This window comes from Sceloporus occidentalis, unplaced genomic scaffold (genome assembly GCF_023333645.1).
Source record: "Sceloporus occidentalis isolate IW3139 unplaced genomic scaffold, rSceOcc1.0.p SCAF_387, whole genome shotgun sequence".
Taxonomy (NCBI): domain Eukaryota; kingdom Metazoa; phylum Chordata; class Lepidosauria; order Squamata; family Phrynosomatidae; genus Sceloporus; species Sceloporus occidentalis.
The window spans coordinates 25,001-37,100 of record NW_028317367.1 but is presented as its reverse complement, the minus strand read 5'-3'; the positions used below and the strand labels follow the sequence as shown (position 1 = coordinate 37,100).

The following is a 12,100-nucleotide window of genomic DNA, read 5'->3' as shown; positions in this document are numbered from 1 at the left end:
GGTTGGGGTCTGCCCGGTACTTGACACGTTACCCCACACACTACATATCCCACTACTGTTACATACCTCCCCCCCCCCGTTCCTGTTCTCCTCCCCACCGTCCTTTCCGCCCACCCCCCCTTTTTTCTCTCTGCCCCCCGCGGCACTGAGACGCCGCTTCGCATACCGACTGTCATGGCTTTCCGCCCAGCCCCGCTGACCATTTATTCTGTTAACGCACAGGGTCTTAATATACCCGAAAAACGGTCCAGGGCTCTGAGAGAATTTAAGGCGCATGATGCCTCCGTGGTACTGCTTCAGGAGACCCACTTCAGGGGGGGGCACGCCCCTAGTCTAAAGAATTCCCGCTACCCTCTGGGATATTTTAGTAACAATCCGGAGTCCAAGACTAAGGGGACGGCTATACTATTTTCTAACAGGGTCCCGTTCGTTGTTAAGGATACTCTCCTTGATCCCGCGGGCCGTTTCACCTTCGTTAAGGGCTACATTGCGGAGGTTCTCTACACCTTTGCTAGCGTGTATCTTCCTAATAGGGCTCAGCATGTGGCCCTCCGCTCTATCGTGGCCTCGCTCGCCATTTTTGGGGAGGGCCTTGTGATTCTGGGGGGGGATCTTAATGTCCCTCTTCGCCCGGAGGTCGATACTTCCTCGGGCTCCAGTTGTGTTCCGGCTAACCAGTTGCGCTCGGTTCGCACTCCTGACTGAGCAGCGCCTGATTGACTGCTGGCGTTCTCTGTACCCGACTGTCCGTGACTTCACTTTTTACTCTTCCCCTCATGCTTGCTACTCCCGTCTGGACTACATCTTTCTCTCTCAGACTCACCTGGACTTGCTGCAGGCGGCCACGATCCTACCGATGACCTGGACAGATCACTCTCCGGTTTCCATTACGCTAGACTCTCCGTTGTGTAGGCCCAGGGAGTGGACGTGGCGACTTAACGACTCTTTTCTACTGGACGAGGCTCTTGTCTCACAGACGACGTCGGAACTGCAACGTTACTTTCAGGATAATGCTACGCAGGGGCTGTCCCCTCTGGTGGTGTGGGAGGCCCATAAGTGTGTGCTGAGAGGTTTCTTTATTCAACAAGGTACGCAGCGAAAGAGGGCGCGCGCGCGGGAGATTGATAGGCTTACTGTTCGAATTCAGCAGTTGGAATCCCTGCATAAGGATACCCTGGATGAGGCGACCTACGCGGAGCTGACCTCCCTCAGGGGCCAACTGTCTGATATTCTCAACTCTAGGTTTCGGCGGGCTTCCCTGTATAGTCAGAGATTTTTCAGTGAGCACGGTAATAAGTGTGGTAAGCTGTTGGCCAAACTGATCAACCCCCTTAAGCGCAATACGCACGTTCACCGGGTCCGGACACCTGCGGGGGATCTGTCCCATTTCCCCTCTAAGATAGTGGATGCGTTTCACGCGTACTACTCCTCCCTTTATGGTTCGTCCCAGGTTTCAGATGGGGGTGCCAGTCATGATAAGCGGGTCCGCATCAACAGTTATCTTGCGGAACACGGTGTTCGCAAACTCATCCGCGAACAGGCGGAATCCATGGAGGCGCCGTTCTCGGCTGAGGAGCTCTCCGCGGCTCTGAAGGCTACCCAGCGGGGTAAGTGTCCGGGTCCGGACGGTCTGCCCCTGGGGTACTACCGTATGTTCTCGGCGCCCCTTTTCCCACACCTGCTTGCCGCGCTCAATGCCATCCGGGGGGGACTTCGGTTTTCCTCCCAGTCCTTGGCGGCCACGATCACGGTCATTCCGAAGGAGGGCAAGGACCCTGGTCTGTGTCAGAGCTACCGCCCGATCTCGCTCCTCAATGCCGACTTGAAGCTTTTTGCTAAAATGCTGGCGTTGCGTTTGGGTCGGTTCCTCCCGCTGTTGATCCACCCTGACCAAGCTGGTTTTATCCCTCGGCGTGAGGCGCGTGACAATACTATTAGACTTCTCTCTGTCATCCACAAGGCACGGGTGGAGGCGCGCCAGATTTTACTGTTATCAACCGACGCGGAGAAGGCCTTTGATAGGGTGGACTGGGGTTTTTTGGAGGCTACCCTGGAACATCTGGGTCTGGGTCCCTCTATGTTGGCCTGGATTGGGGCCCTCTACTCCTCGCCTACTGCTCGCGTGCGGGTTAATGGGGCTCTTTCTCCCCCCATAGCGATAAGGAACGGGACCAGACAGGGGTGTCCCCTGTCCCCGATGCTCTTTGCGCTGTCTCTGGAGCCTTTTTTGGAGGCTGTCCGTTCGGACCCGAACATCTTGGGGTTACGGGACGGTGGTCGACATCATAAGGTAGCGGCGTACGCTGACGATTTGCTGTTTATTGTTGACCGCCCCAGTATTTCGCTCCCGAATATTCTTGAGGCTTTTCGTCTCTACGGCGCGCTGTCTAACCTTAAGATCAATTATTCGAAGTCTGAAATTTTAAATGTCTCCCTGCCCCCTCGGATGGTGACCTCGCTTATGCCTTGCTTCCCCTTCCGGTGGTGCCCGGAAAAGCTGAAGTACTTAGGGATTTGGCTGACCGCCGACCCCGCGCGGCTTTATCATGTTAATTTTACACCTTTGTTGGCCGTTCTGTCCGAGGACCTGTGGCGGTGGACGCCGCTATATCTCTCCTGGATAGGCAGGGTGAATGTTGTCAAGTTGAACCTTTTGCCTCGGGTGTTGTACCTGTTCCAGACGCTTCCGATTCGGATACCGCGGGACTTTTTTAAGGTTCTCCGATCTATGGTGTCTAGGTTTGTCTGGGGCAACAAGAGCCCTCGGCAGCGGTTCTCCCAGCTCACGAGGCCCAAGTCTGCGGGCGGGCTTGCCTTGCCTGATTTTCATGCGTATTACCGTGCTGCCCACCTACTTCGCATCTTGGAGTGGCATACCTTGGGTCCCCTAGCTAAGCCATGGGTCGATCTGGAGCTTGGTGGGTTGCGGGGCCGTGTGTACCATGCCTTGTGGGGCCCGGGTGGCGGCCACGGCGGCATTTCCCATCCTTGTGTGCTGGCGACACTGGCGGTTTGGCGGGAGGTGGGCCTGCGCGCTCGCCTGTCCACCGCGCCGTCGCCGTTGCTGCCCCTCTGCGAGAACCCGGACTTTGCTCCGGGGCGAGGGGTGGGACGGATGGACTTCCTCGGGGTTCCTGCCCCTGTCCGGGCCCGGGCACTGCTGGAGGGGGGTGGGCTGCTGTCATTGAGCTCGCTGCTGCAGGGACGCGATCCTACGTGGTCGGAGCGCTTCATGTACCACCAAATTAGGCACTATCTCTCTACCTTGCCGCATGGGGACCGTCTCCACCGGCCCTTAACAGGCTTTGAAACCTTGTGCACGGGGGCTCGCCCACCGGAGAGGGCCATCTCCTTGCTCTATTCCTTACTGATGACTGTGACCTCTACGACTCGACCGTCCTTCTGTGAGACCTGGGAGACCGTTTGTGACGCTCGACTCTCTGACAAGGACTGGGATAAGATATTTGTTTTCACCCATAAGAGCTCGAGGGCCACTAAGACGCAGGAGACTAACTATAAACTGTTGACACACTGGTACAGAACGCCGCAGCGCCTTCAGCGTATGTTCCCGGGTACGTCCGACAGGTGTTGGAGGTGCGGGGGGGATGTGGGCACGATGTTGCACATTTGGTGGTCCTGTCCCTTGCTGCAACCTTACTGGCGGGAGGTTCACCGGGTGATTTCGGAGTTATCAGACTCTCCCCCCCCTTTCCGTCCGCTGCCCATGCTCTTGCATCACACGTCTCACTCGATCTCTCATTACAAACGGTCGGTGGTCCGACATCTCCTCGACGCTGCTAAAAGCCTTATACCCTTACACTGGAAACGACCTTGCCCTCCCTCTCACCGGGACTGGGTGGCAAGTGTGGAGGAGATCAGGAGGGTGGAGGATCTCTCCGCCTCGACCCCGAAACTTAGGGAGGCCTATATGGCCACGTGGTTTCACTGGTTATCCTCGGTTGTTGGGCACGGTGTGTAGTTGCCTAGTTTCGCCCGGTGTCGCCCGGCTACTCGGCGGGCCGATGCTCGTGGCCGCGAGCTGTCCGGACTTCTTGATTTGTGTTCTCCATTGTTCCTGAGCTGGGTATTTGTAACGCTGCTTGCGTGCTGGTGTATGCCTCTGCCTGTATTTGTGATATGTACCTTGCTTTGTATTTTTCTGTTACACTGTCTCGTGCCGTGGTGTCCTGATTCCCCCTTGCCCCCCTTCCTTTTTCCCTTCTGTATCCCTGCCCTACCTCCCTCCTTTTTGTTTTTGAAAATTTCAATAAAAATCTGATTTTGAAAAAAAAAAAAAAAAAAAAAGAAAAAAAAAGGAAATAAAAACAAAATATTTTTCTCAATCATAGCTTTTATTAACAAACAATTGTTCACATAGTTTACATGAATTAACATTTACTGATAAAACTTTTTTCCTATAGGGTCGTCTTATATTCAGGCTTTTTCTTTTTTTCATAAGTTAATATTCAGATTTTGGGGGGTCGTCTTATAATCGAGCAAATACGGTAAATAATAACACACATTGTACAGCGCTGCGGAGTATGACGGTGATATATAAATAATAATAACACATTGTACAGCGCTGCGGAGTATGACGGCGCTATATAAATAATAATAATACCACACACTGTACAGCGCTGCGGAGTAAGACGGCGATATATAAATAATAATAATAACACACATTTTACAGCGCTGCGGAGTATGACGGCGATATATAAATAATAATAACACACATTGTACAGCGCTGCGGAGTATGACGGCGATAAATAAATAATAACACGCGTTAACAGCGCTGCGGAGTATGACGGTGATATATAAATGGCAAAAAGCTCTCCCTGGACTGTGAGAAAAGAAAAAGCCTACAGCACCTGGTATTCCCAGGTGGTCTCCCATCCAGGTACTAACCAAGCCCAACCCTGCTTAGCTTCTGAGATCAGACAAGATCGGGTGCTTTTAGGGTGGTATGGCTGGAGGTGTGAAAGCATTTTATTTTACTTCTCTTATTCTGTTGCTGCTGCTTGTCGTCAGACAAAGAATTATAAGCCCTGGGACAGGACAGAGAAGGTGAGAAGGTAAGAAGTTGAGAAGGTGAGAAGTTTCAAAAAAGGGTTTAAAGCTTTGATGATGAGCAAGAAACACATGGCAAAAAGCTCTCCCCGGACTGTGAGAAAAGAAAAAGCTTACAACCCCTGGTATTCCCAGGCTGTCTCCCATCCAGGTACTAATCAGGCCCAACCCTGCTTAGCTTCCAAGATCAGATGAGATCAGGCGCTTTCAGGGCTGTATGGCTGCAGGCGTGATAACTTTTTTTTTTTTTTTAAACTTCTTTATTACACGGAGAAGACAAAGCATATAGCATAATGACAAAGTCATATACAGACAAGATGACAAAATAGGCATATACAGATACAAGTAATGCACAATATAGTATCACAGACTATAGTGCGAACAATAATCCGAGTGACCAAAAATAAAGTTATGCAAATGACAATCATGGAATCGACCATAATGCGTAGAAAACAAAAACAAACATGGTACACACATGTACAAACCCGTCCGTCAGTAAGATCAAAACCCTGGTATGGGGTGAGTACCTTTCAAGACCTGAAGGCAAAACCACCCAGTAGTATTAAAGGTTTGAAACAACGACAGCCTGGTATCGCCATCCAGTGTCGCAATATACAGGGACCAACGATTAAACAAAAATTTAACTTTGCTCTCTTTATGAAGAACGGCTTCAAGCCAATCCATTTGAAACAAAAAACGCAACCGCGACAGGACCAAAGGCAGCGTCGGCGGTTGGGGAGAAATCCATTGTGACAATATAGCCCGTTTTGCAACTACTGAGAGAATGAGCAAGATAAATTTAGCTCTCGCTACAGTGGGAGGAATATGGTCAGGAAGTATACCAAAAATTGCCCATTCTACAGAGATCGCAAAACGAATGCCCAGGGTGTCTGTAATATACAATTGCAAAGCATTCCAAAATGGGGTAATAGAGCTACAGGACCAGAGGCCATGAAGAAGATCGGCCTCAGGCAAGTGGCACTTAAGACACCGGGAATGGTCTGATAAGCCCATTAAAAACCGGAGCTTGGGGGTGACATATGCTTTATGCAAAATCTTAAGGAACATCTCACTGTAGTCCCTAGACACCAAGACTTTAGAATTGCACGTATACGCCTGGAGAACCCGTTTTGGACTCAAATTCGGAAAATCAGCTGTCCAAGAGGTAACACCTGTTCTGTGGGACTCCCAATCGATGACTGGTCTGATCAGAGTATATATTGTGGACATTGTGAGCATTGTGGCGGGGGACAATATCGTTATCTGGTCCAAAGGGTTATTGGAATTAGCCCCAGAAAGGTAAGGAAGTAGAGTGTTAACATAATTACGAAGTTGAAGGTAGTGAATAGGGTGAATCTGAATAGTAGAGTATTTAGATTGGAACTGCAAGTAGGACAGTAATTTACCCGTTCGCGGGTCAAGAAAATCACCCACAGCACGACCCCCCGTCCGGGCGAGTCGTTTAAAGACACCATCCTCCCTCCCATGCTGAAACTGCGGGTTACGGACCAGGGGCAAGAACCGAGAATAGTGAACCTCCAAACCCAGGCGACGTCTAACACGCTCCCAGGCCTTCAACGTATGAAATAACAATGGATTGGAGACAACGTCCGATGGTAAGTTAGCTTTAGACAGATGCAGGAGAGAGGCCAAAGAAATAGTTGGAGAAAGTTGTTGTTCCAGAGTCACATTAGTGAATCTAGACCTGCCACGCAGCCAATCCGCCACATAACGATAGTTAGACGCCAAATTATAGTCCAGTAGGTTAGGTAAATTCACCCCACCATTATGAACAGGCTGTTGGAGCTTTACCAACGAAATTCTAGCTTTTTTGTTAAACCACAGGAACTTACGCAGCAACGCATTATGACATTGGATGTCCTTCTTCTTCAAGGAAATGGGCAGCATATGAATCGGATATAATAGTTTGGGGGAAAAGGCCATTTTATATAGGTGGCATCTACCTAAAAAGGAAAGATTAAATTTGGACCAAGATTTAAAAGAGTCTTCCATTTGACGCAACAATGGGGGAAAGTTTAGTTTATAAAGATGTGCCAAATTCGTGGGAATAGTAAGGCCCAGATATTTCAAAGAGGGAAGTTGAGTCCAATTAAAGGGGAACGACCCACCCCATCCACGCTTAGCCTGGGGGAAAATGGGAAGCGCCTCAGTCTTAAGTTTATTTATCAAGAAACCCGAGGCCTTATGAAATCGATCAAATAAGTCAAGTAGGTAAGGCATCGCTGCTTTGGGGTTAGAAAGATACAACAAAAGATCGTCAGCAAAGGCAGCAATCTTTAACTCAACATCACCCACCCTGATTCCCTCAAGCTCGGCGGAACGCTCGATGACACGTATTAGAGGTTCAATTGCCAGATTAAAAAGTAGAGGGGACAGGGGACAACCTTGACGAGTACCCCTGCCAAGGGAGAACCAACGGGAATTCATATTATTCACCGTAACCTGAGCCATCGGCAAATGGTACAATGCTCGAAACATCCGAATGAAAGGTAAACCAAAATGATGGAATTTAAAGAAACTAACAAGGTAGGGCCAGGAAATTCTATCAAATGCCTTATCAGCATCACAACTAATTACGATAGAGGCCCTACTATCCGTAAGCTTGGCAGTAAGGATAGCTGAGATAAGGCCTCTAATATTTTGAGTGGAGTGGCGCCCTTTAACAAAACCAGTTTGGGAGGGGGAGGTGAGTTTCATTAGGATAGGTTGCAATCGAGAGGCCATAATTTTGGTAAATATTTTTAGATCTTGGTTCAACAAGGAAATGGGGCGATAGGAGGAGAGCAAGGTAGGGTCCCTGTGAGGTTTGGGAAGGACTATGATGCGGGAGGCTGTAAATTCTCTCGGGGGAAGCCTTCCTTGCAAAAATCCATTATAAACATCAGTAAGATGTGTCGGCAGGCACGTAGAAAGAAGTTTATAGTATTCAGGCCCCAGGCCATCCGGGCCTGGGGATTTGCCGTTAGGAAAGGATTTTATAGCAGCGGCAATTTCAGGAGGGGTAAACGGTTTAATCAAACGCTCGCGGTCCGCAGGAGACAGTTTTGGAATATTAGCCTGCCTAAACATTTGAAGCATCATGTCGGGGTCATTGGATTCTGAGGAGTAAAAATCCTCAAAGTACGTAGCAAAGAGTTGTGTAATTTCACTAGGTTCAGTCACAACCGAGTGGGAAGCGTCCTGGAGCCGAGTCACATTATGACACTTAGACTTAGAGTGACGGATAAGATTGCCCAAAAGCTTGCCGGATCTATTGCCCCAGCGGAAAAAGGTATTACGAGTATAATTATAAGAAAGCTGCGCCTTTTCAGTGACCCAAGCATCGTAGAGGGATTTAATTTCTTTATACGCTTTTAGGGTATCTGGACTTGGGTGAGTTTTATGGGCAGCATATGCCCTGGAAAGATCATCCGTGAGTCGGACAAGTTTAGCTTCGGCCTCTCTCCTGCGCCCCACAACATAAGCAATGATATGTCCCCTCAAAACCGGCTTAGAAGCACCCCAGAATAGATCAGGGTCATCGAGATGTTCATGGTTATCATCGACATAGTCATTCCATTTTGCAATCAGGAATTGTTTAAACGCCTCCGAAGTATATAAATAAGTAGGAAACCTCCAATTACGGGACACCCGATATGGGGAAGCCAGACAGATATCTACCCAGATAGGGGCATGGTCGGAGATTACAATTTGACCAATGTGGGCATCCTTTAGCCTGTGTAAAAATAACTTGGGTATGAACAGGTAGTCCAGCCTAGAAAAGGAGTTATGGGGATGAGAGTAGAATGTATATTGTTTATCCGTCGGGTTAAGAAACCTCCAAGCATCCCGCAAACGGAGGTGATCCAGCATAGGTAAGGAGGTGAGGCCGACAGGGCGAGAGGAAGGGCCAGATACATCTAAGGAAACATTGGCCACTAAATTAAAGTCACCCCCCAAAATAACGTTAGGGGCCGAAATTTCCAGCAGGAGTGAATAAATTTTGGCCAGAAAAGCAGGCTGATCAGAATTGGGAGCATATATATTGACAAAGGTGAAAGACTCCGTAAACAATTTAACCCTTAGAATAATATATCTTCCCTCCGGGTCACTACTCTCAGACTCTACAACAAAGGGCAACCGTTTGGAGAGGAGGATAGTGGCACCTCTAGATTTTTTGGTATACATGGCGGAGTAACAAGCTCGAAGCCATGGAGCTTTTAGCGCATTTTTGACAGGGTCACACCAATGGGTTTCTTGTAGATAAATAACATCCGGACGCATACGTTTAAGATGGGTAAGAACTTTTTTACGCTTAACAGGTGTATTTAAACCTTCCACATTCCATGATACAATACGCAGTGAGGATGGCGCATCACATCTATTATCTGACGGTATCACAACAACAGTGACAACGGAGCCAGGAGTTCATCCAATGCCCCGCTGAGGAAGAGATAAAGCAAAGAGTGAGTCGGAACATGGTGGCTTAGGGAGGTCCCAGCCAGCCCCCCCAAATGCCCAACAGACCATGTAGAGAACAAAACTGTACATCACTAGCTGTAAAGTGCTAAGCTTCTCCCATTTTTTGTTTTTTTGCATAAACCAAAACGTGGCACAATGAATCGTGTGCCTTGAAACACAACAGAATAACCAAAAAAAATAAGCATAACTAAGAACCATCAAAACAGTGTACAATGACAAGTAAAGGTGAGCCGGAAGATACCTAACCAGACACCAACGGTTTTCAAAGATCTCGAGCCCTAGGAGAGACAGGCGGTGAGGAACGAGGCAGAGAAGCAGGGCGAGAGCGAGAAGAGGGAGGGGGGGAGGCCCCAGGCACTGCCGAACTTCCAGTCGGAGAGGGAGGAGATCTGGATCCAGCGTGAAGAAATTCCTTGGCCGCTTGAGGGGTGTCAAAAAAGTAGGCATGTCCCTCATGGGTAATCCTGAGCTTAGCAGGATAGATAAGAGCGAATTTCACACGTTTGTTGTAAAGTTCCGTACAGATTTCGGAGAACTGGCGTCGCTTGGCTGTGACCGCCGCAGAAAAATCCTGGAAAAGTAACAGCTTAGTTTTGTGATAATAGAGTGATGTAACCTTTCTATAAGCGTCCAGAATCTTGACCTTGTCAGAATAGTTCAGGACCCGAAAGATCACCGCCCTAGGGCGAGATGTAGTAGAAACTGGTAATTGACCAATAGGATGTACTCTTTCAATGATCAGTTCACCTTGAGGAAACACCAGGTCCAAGGACTTGGGAAGCCAGGTCGTTACAAGGTCATGCAGCACTTTGCCCTTAACTTCCTCAGGCAGACCAACCAGACGCAGGTTATTGCGCCTACTACGATTCTCAAGATCATCTATACGTTCCTGTAACGATGTAATTAAATGATCCTGTGAGCGGAGAGACGCAGCCATGGAGACGTTCCCATCTTCTACGTCAGAGACCCTGGATTCCAAAGTAGTAATTCTCTGTCCTTGAGAGACCAACTCAGCGAGAACGGCATTAATGGAATCAGACAACTTTTCAAGCTTGACATCCAAGAGTGGAGATATGACACCAATAAGGTCTTGAGCCGTCAGTGGATCTTTGGAGGAGGCGTCGGACACGGAGTGACCCTCCGCTACAACAGAGCCCGGCCCAGGAGGTAGAGCCGGTTTGAAGGACGCTGTGGATTTATCTCTTGTCTTGCTTTGTCGAGTGGATGTTTTAGGTGGTGGATCCATATATTTCTCCATGCGTAGACCAGAGGCCGTGAGGAACTCACCCCCAAGAGTAGAAAAGAGCGGGACAGCACAAGGAGATACGACACAAAACTACAATCTGATCACAAAAATGATGATAAGGTTAAGCAATCAAACATACATATACGCATGGATATAGCACAAAAGCAATAAGTGTATCACAACAATGGGTAAGATACCCAGGCGCAGTCACTCCAAGGTATGAACCCGCGCGGTCAGAACGTGGCGCAGTCCTGCTTGACACGATGCACACCTCTTCCAAATTGGGCCCAAACCACCCAACCTAACTAGAGCCAACCGTAACCCTAACCTAACCAACAGAGTCCCGCGATGAGTAGGCAGACAATTCAGCCGAATAGCCAGCGACCCGAGGAGTAGTGAAATGGAAATAATAATATGTCCCCAATATGTCCCCAACACCCCTTCCTAACCCTCCCAACCTAACTACAACCCTCCCGTACTCTAGCTAACTAATGGCAAATAAAAAGAACTAAAAATAATAAAAAAAAAAGGAAAAAATAAAACAGTAAAAATAAAAATAGACCAGCCCTGCAGGTATACTGCTGGGGCCTACCTGACCAGGTACCGAGGTCAGCCGCAAGATGCAGCACCGTGAGGTGCAATGTAACATAGGGCCATCGAGCCGCAGCAGAAGGTGTAACACAGACTCCGGCACAGCGTGGTCGTCAGCTTAGAGTAGCCGGGCAGCAGAGGCCCTCACCCAGCGCACGCGAGGAAGGGAAACAGCCCCAACCCCGTCGCCCGCCACGGAGGACCACGGCAAAGACAGAGCTCACCACCGGAGCGGCAGAAGGCAAAGGGAAGGATGGCACCGGTGCAGCGGCTGGATCCGGTAAGGCAGAGTAGAGGAAGTACCCCTCTCCAGGCCTAACATGTGCGGTCGTCACACGGCTCCCGGGGAGTGAAGAAAGAGGGCAGCGTGGCCAATAAACCCGCGATCCAACGCCGAGTAGGTACACCTCAGCAGCGATGGTAAGTTGGTGCAAAATCTACGGGCCAAACGTGTGGATGGATGCCGATTGTGTTAGCCCTCACGGAGCTCATCTGAAAAGCGGCCATCTCAGGGGCCCGCCTCCCGGAAGTCTTGCGTGATAACTTTTTATTTTACTTCTCTTATTCTGTTGTTGCTGCTGCTGCTGCTGCTGCTGCTTCTGCTGCTGCTGCTGCTGCTTGTCAGACAGAAAGAATTATAAGCCCTGGGACAGGACAGAGAAGGTGAGAAGATGAGAAGGTTCAAATAAGGGTTTAAAGCTTTGATGATGAGCA

At 49.3% G+C, this 12,100-nt stretch overlaps 2 pseudogenes; both read right to left on the bottom strand.

The window, feature by feature from the left end:
- Positions 1-4,856: 4,856 nt before the first annotated feature.
- LOC149273280 (5S ribosomal RNA) lies at positions 4,857-4,975 on the bottom strand (annotated as a pseudogene).
- A 202-nt stretch (positions 4,976-5,177) lies between these two features.
- On the bottom strand, positions 5,178-5,296 carry LOC149273279 (5S ribosomal RNA; annotated as a pseudogene).
- Between the last annotated feature and the right edge of the window lie 6,804 nt (positions 5,297-12,100).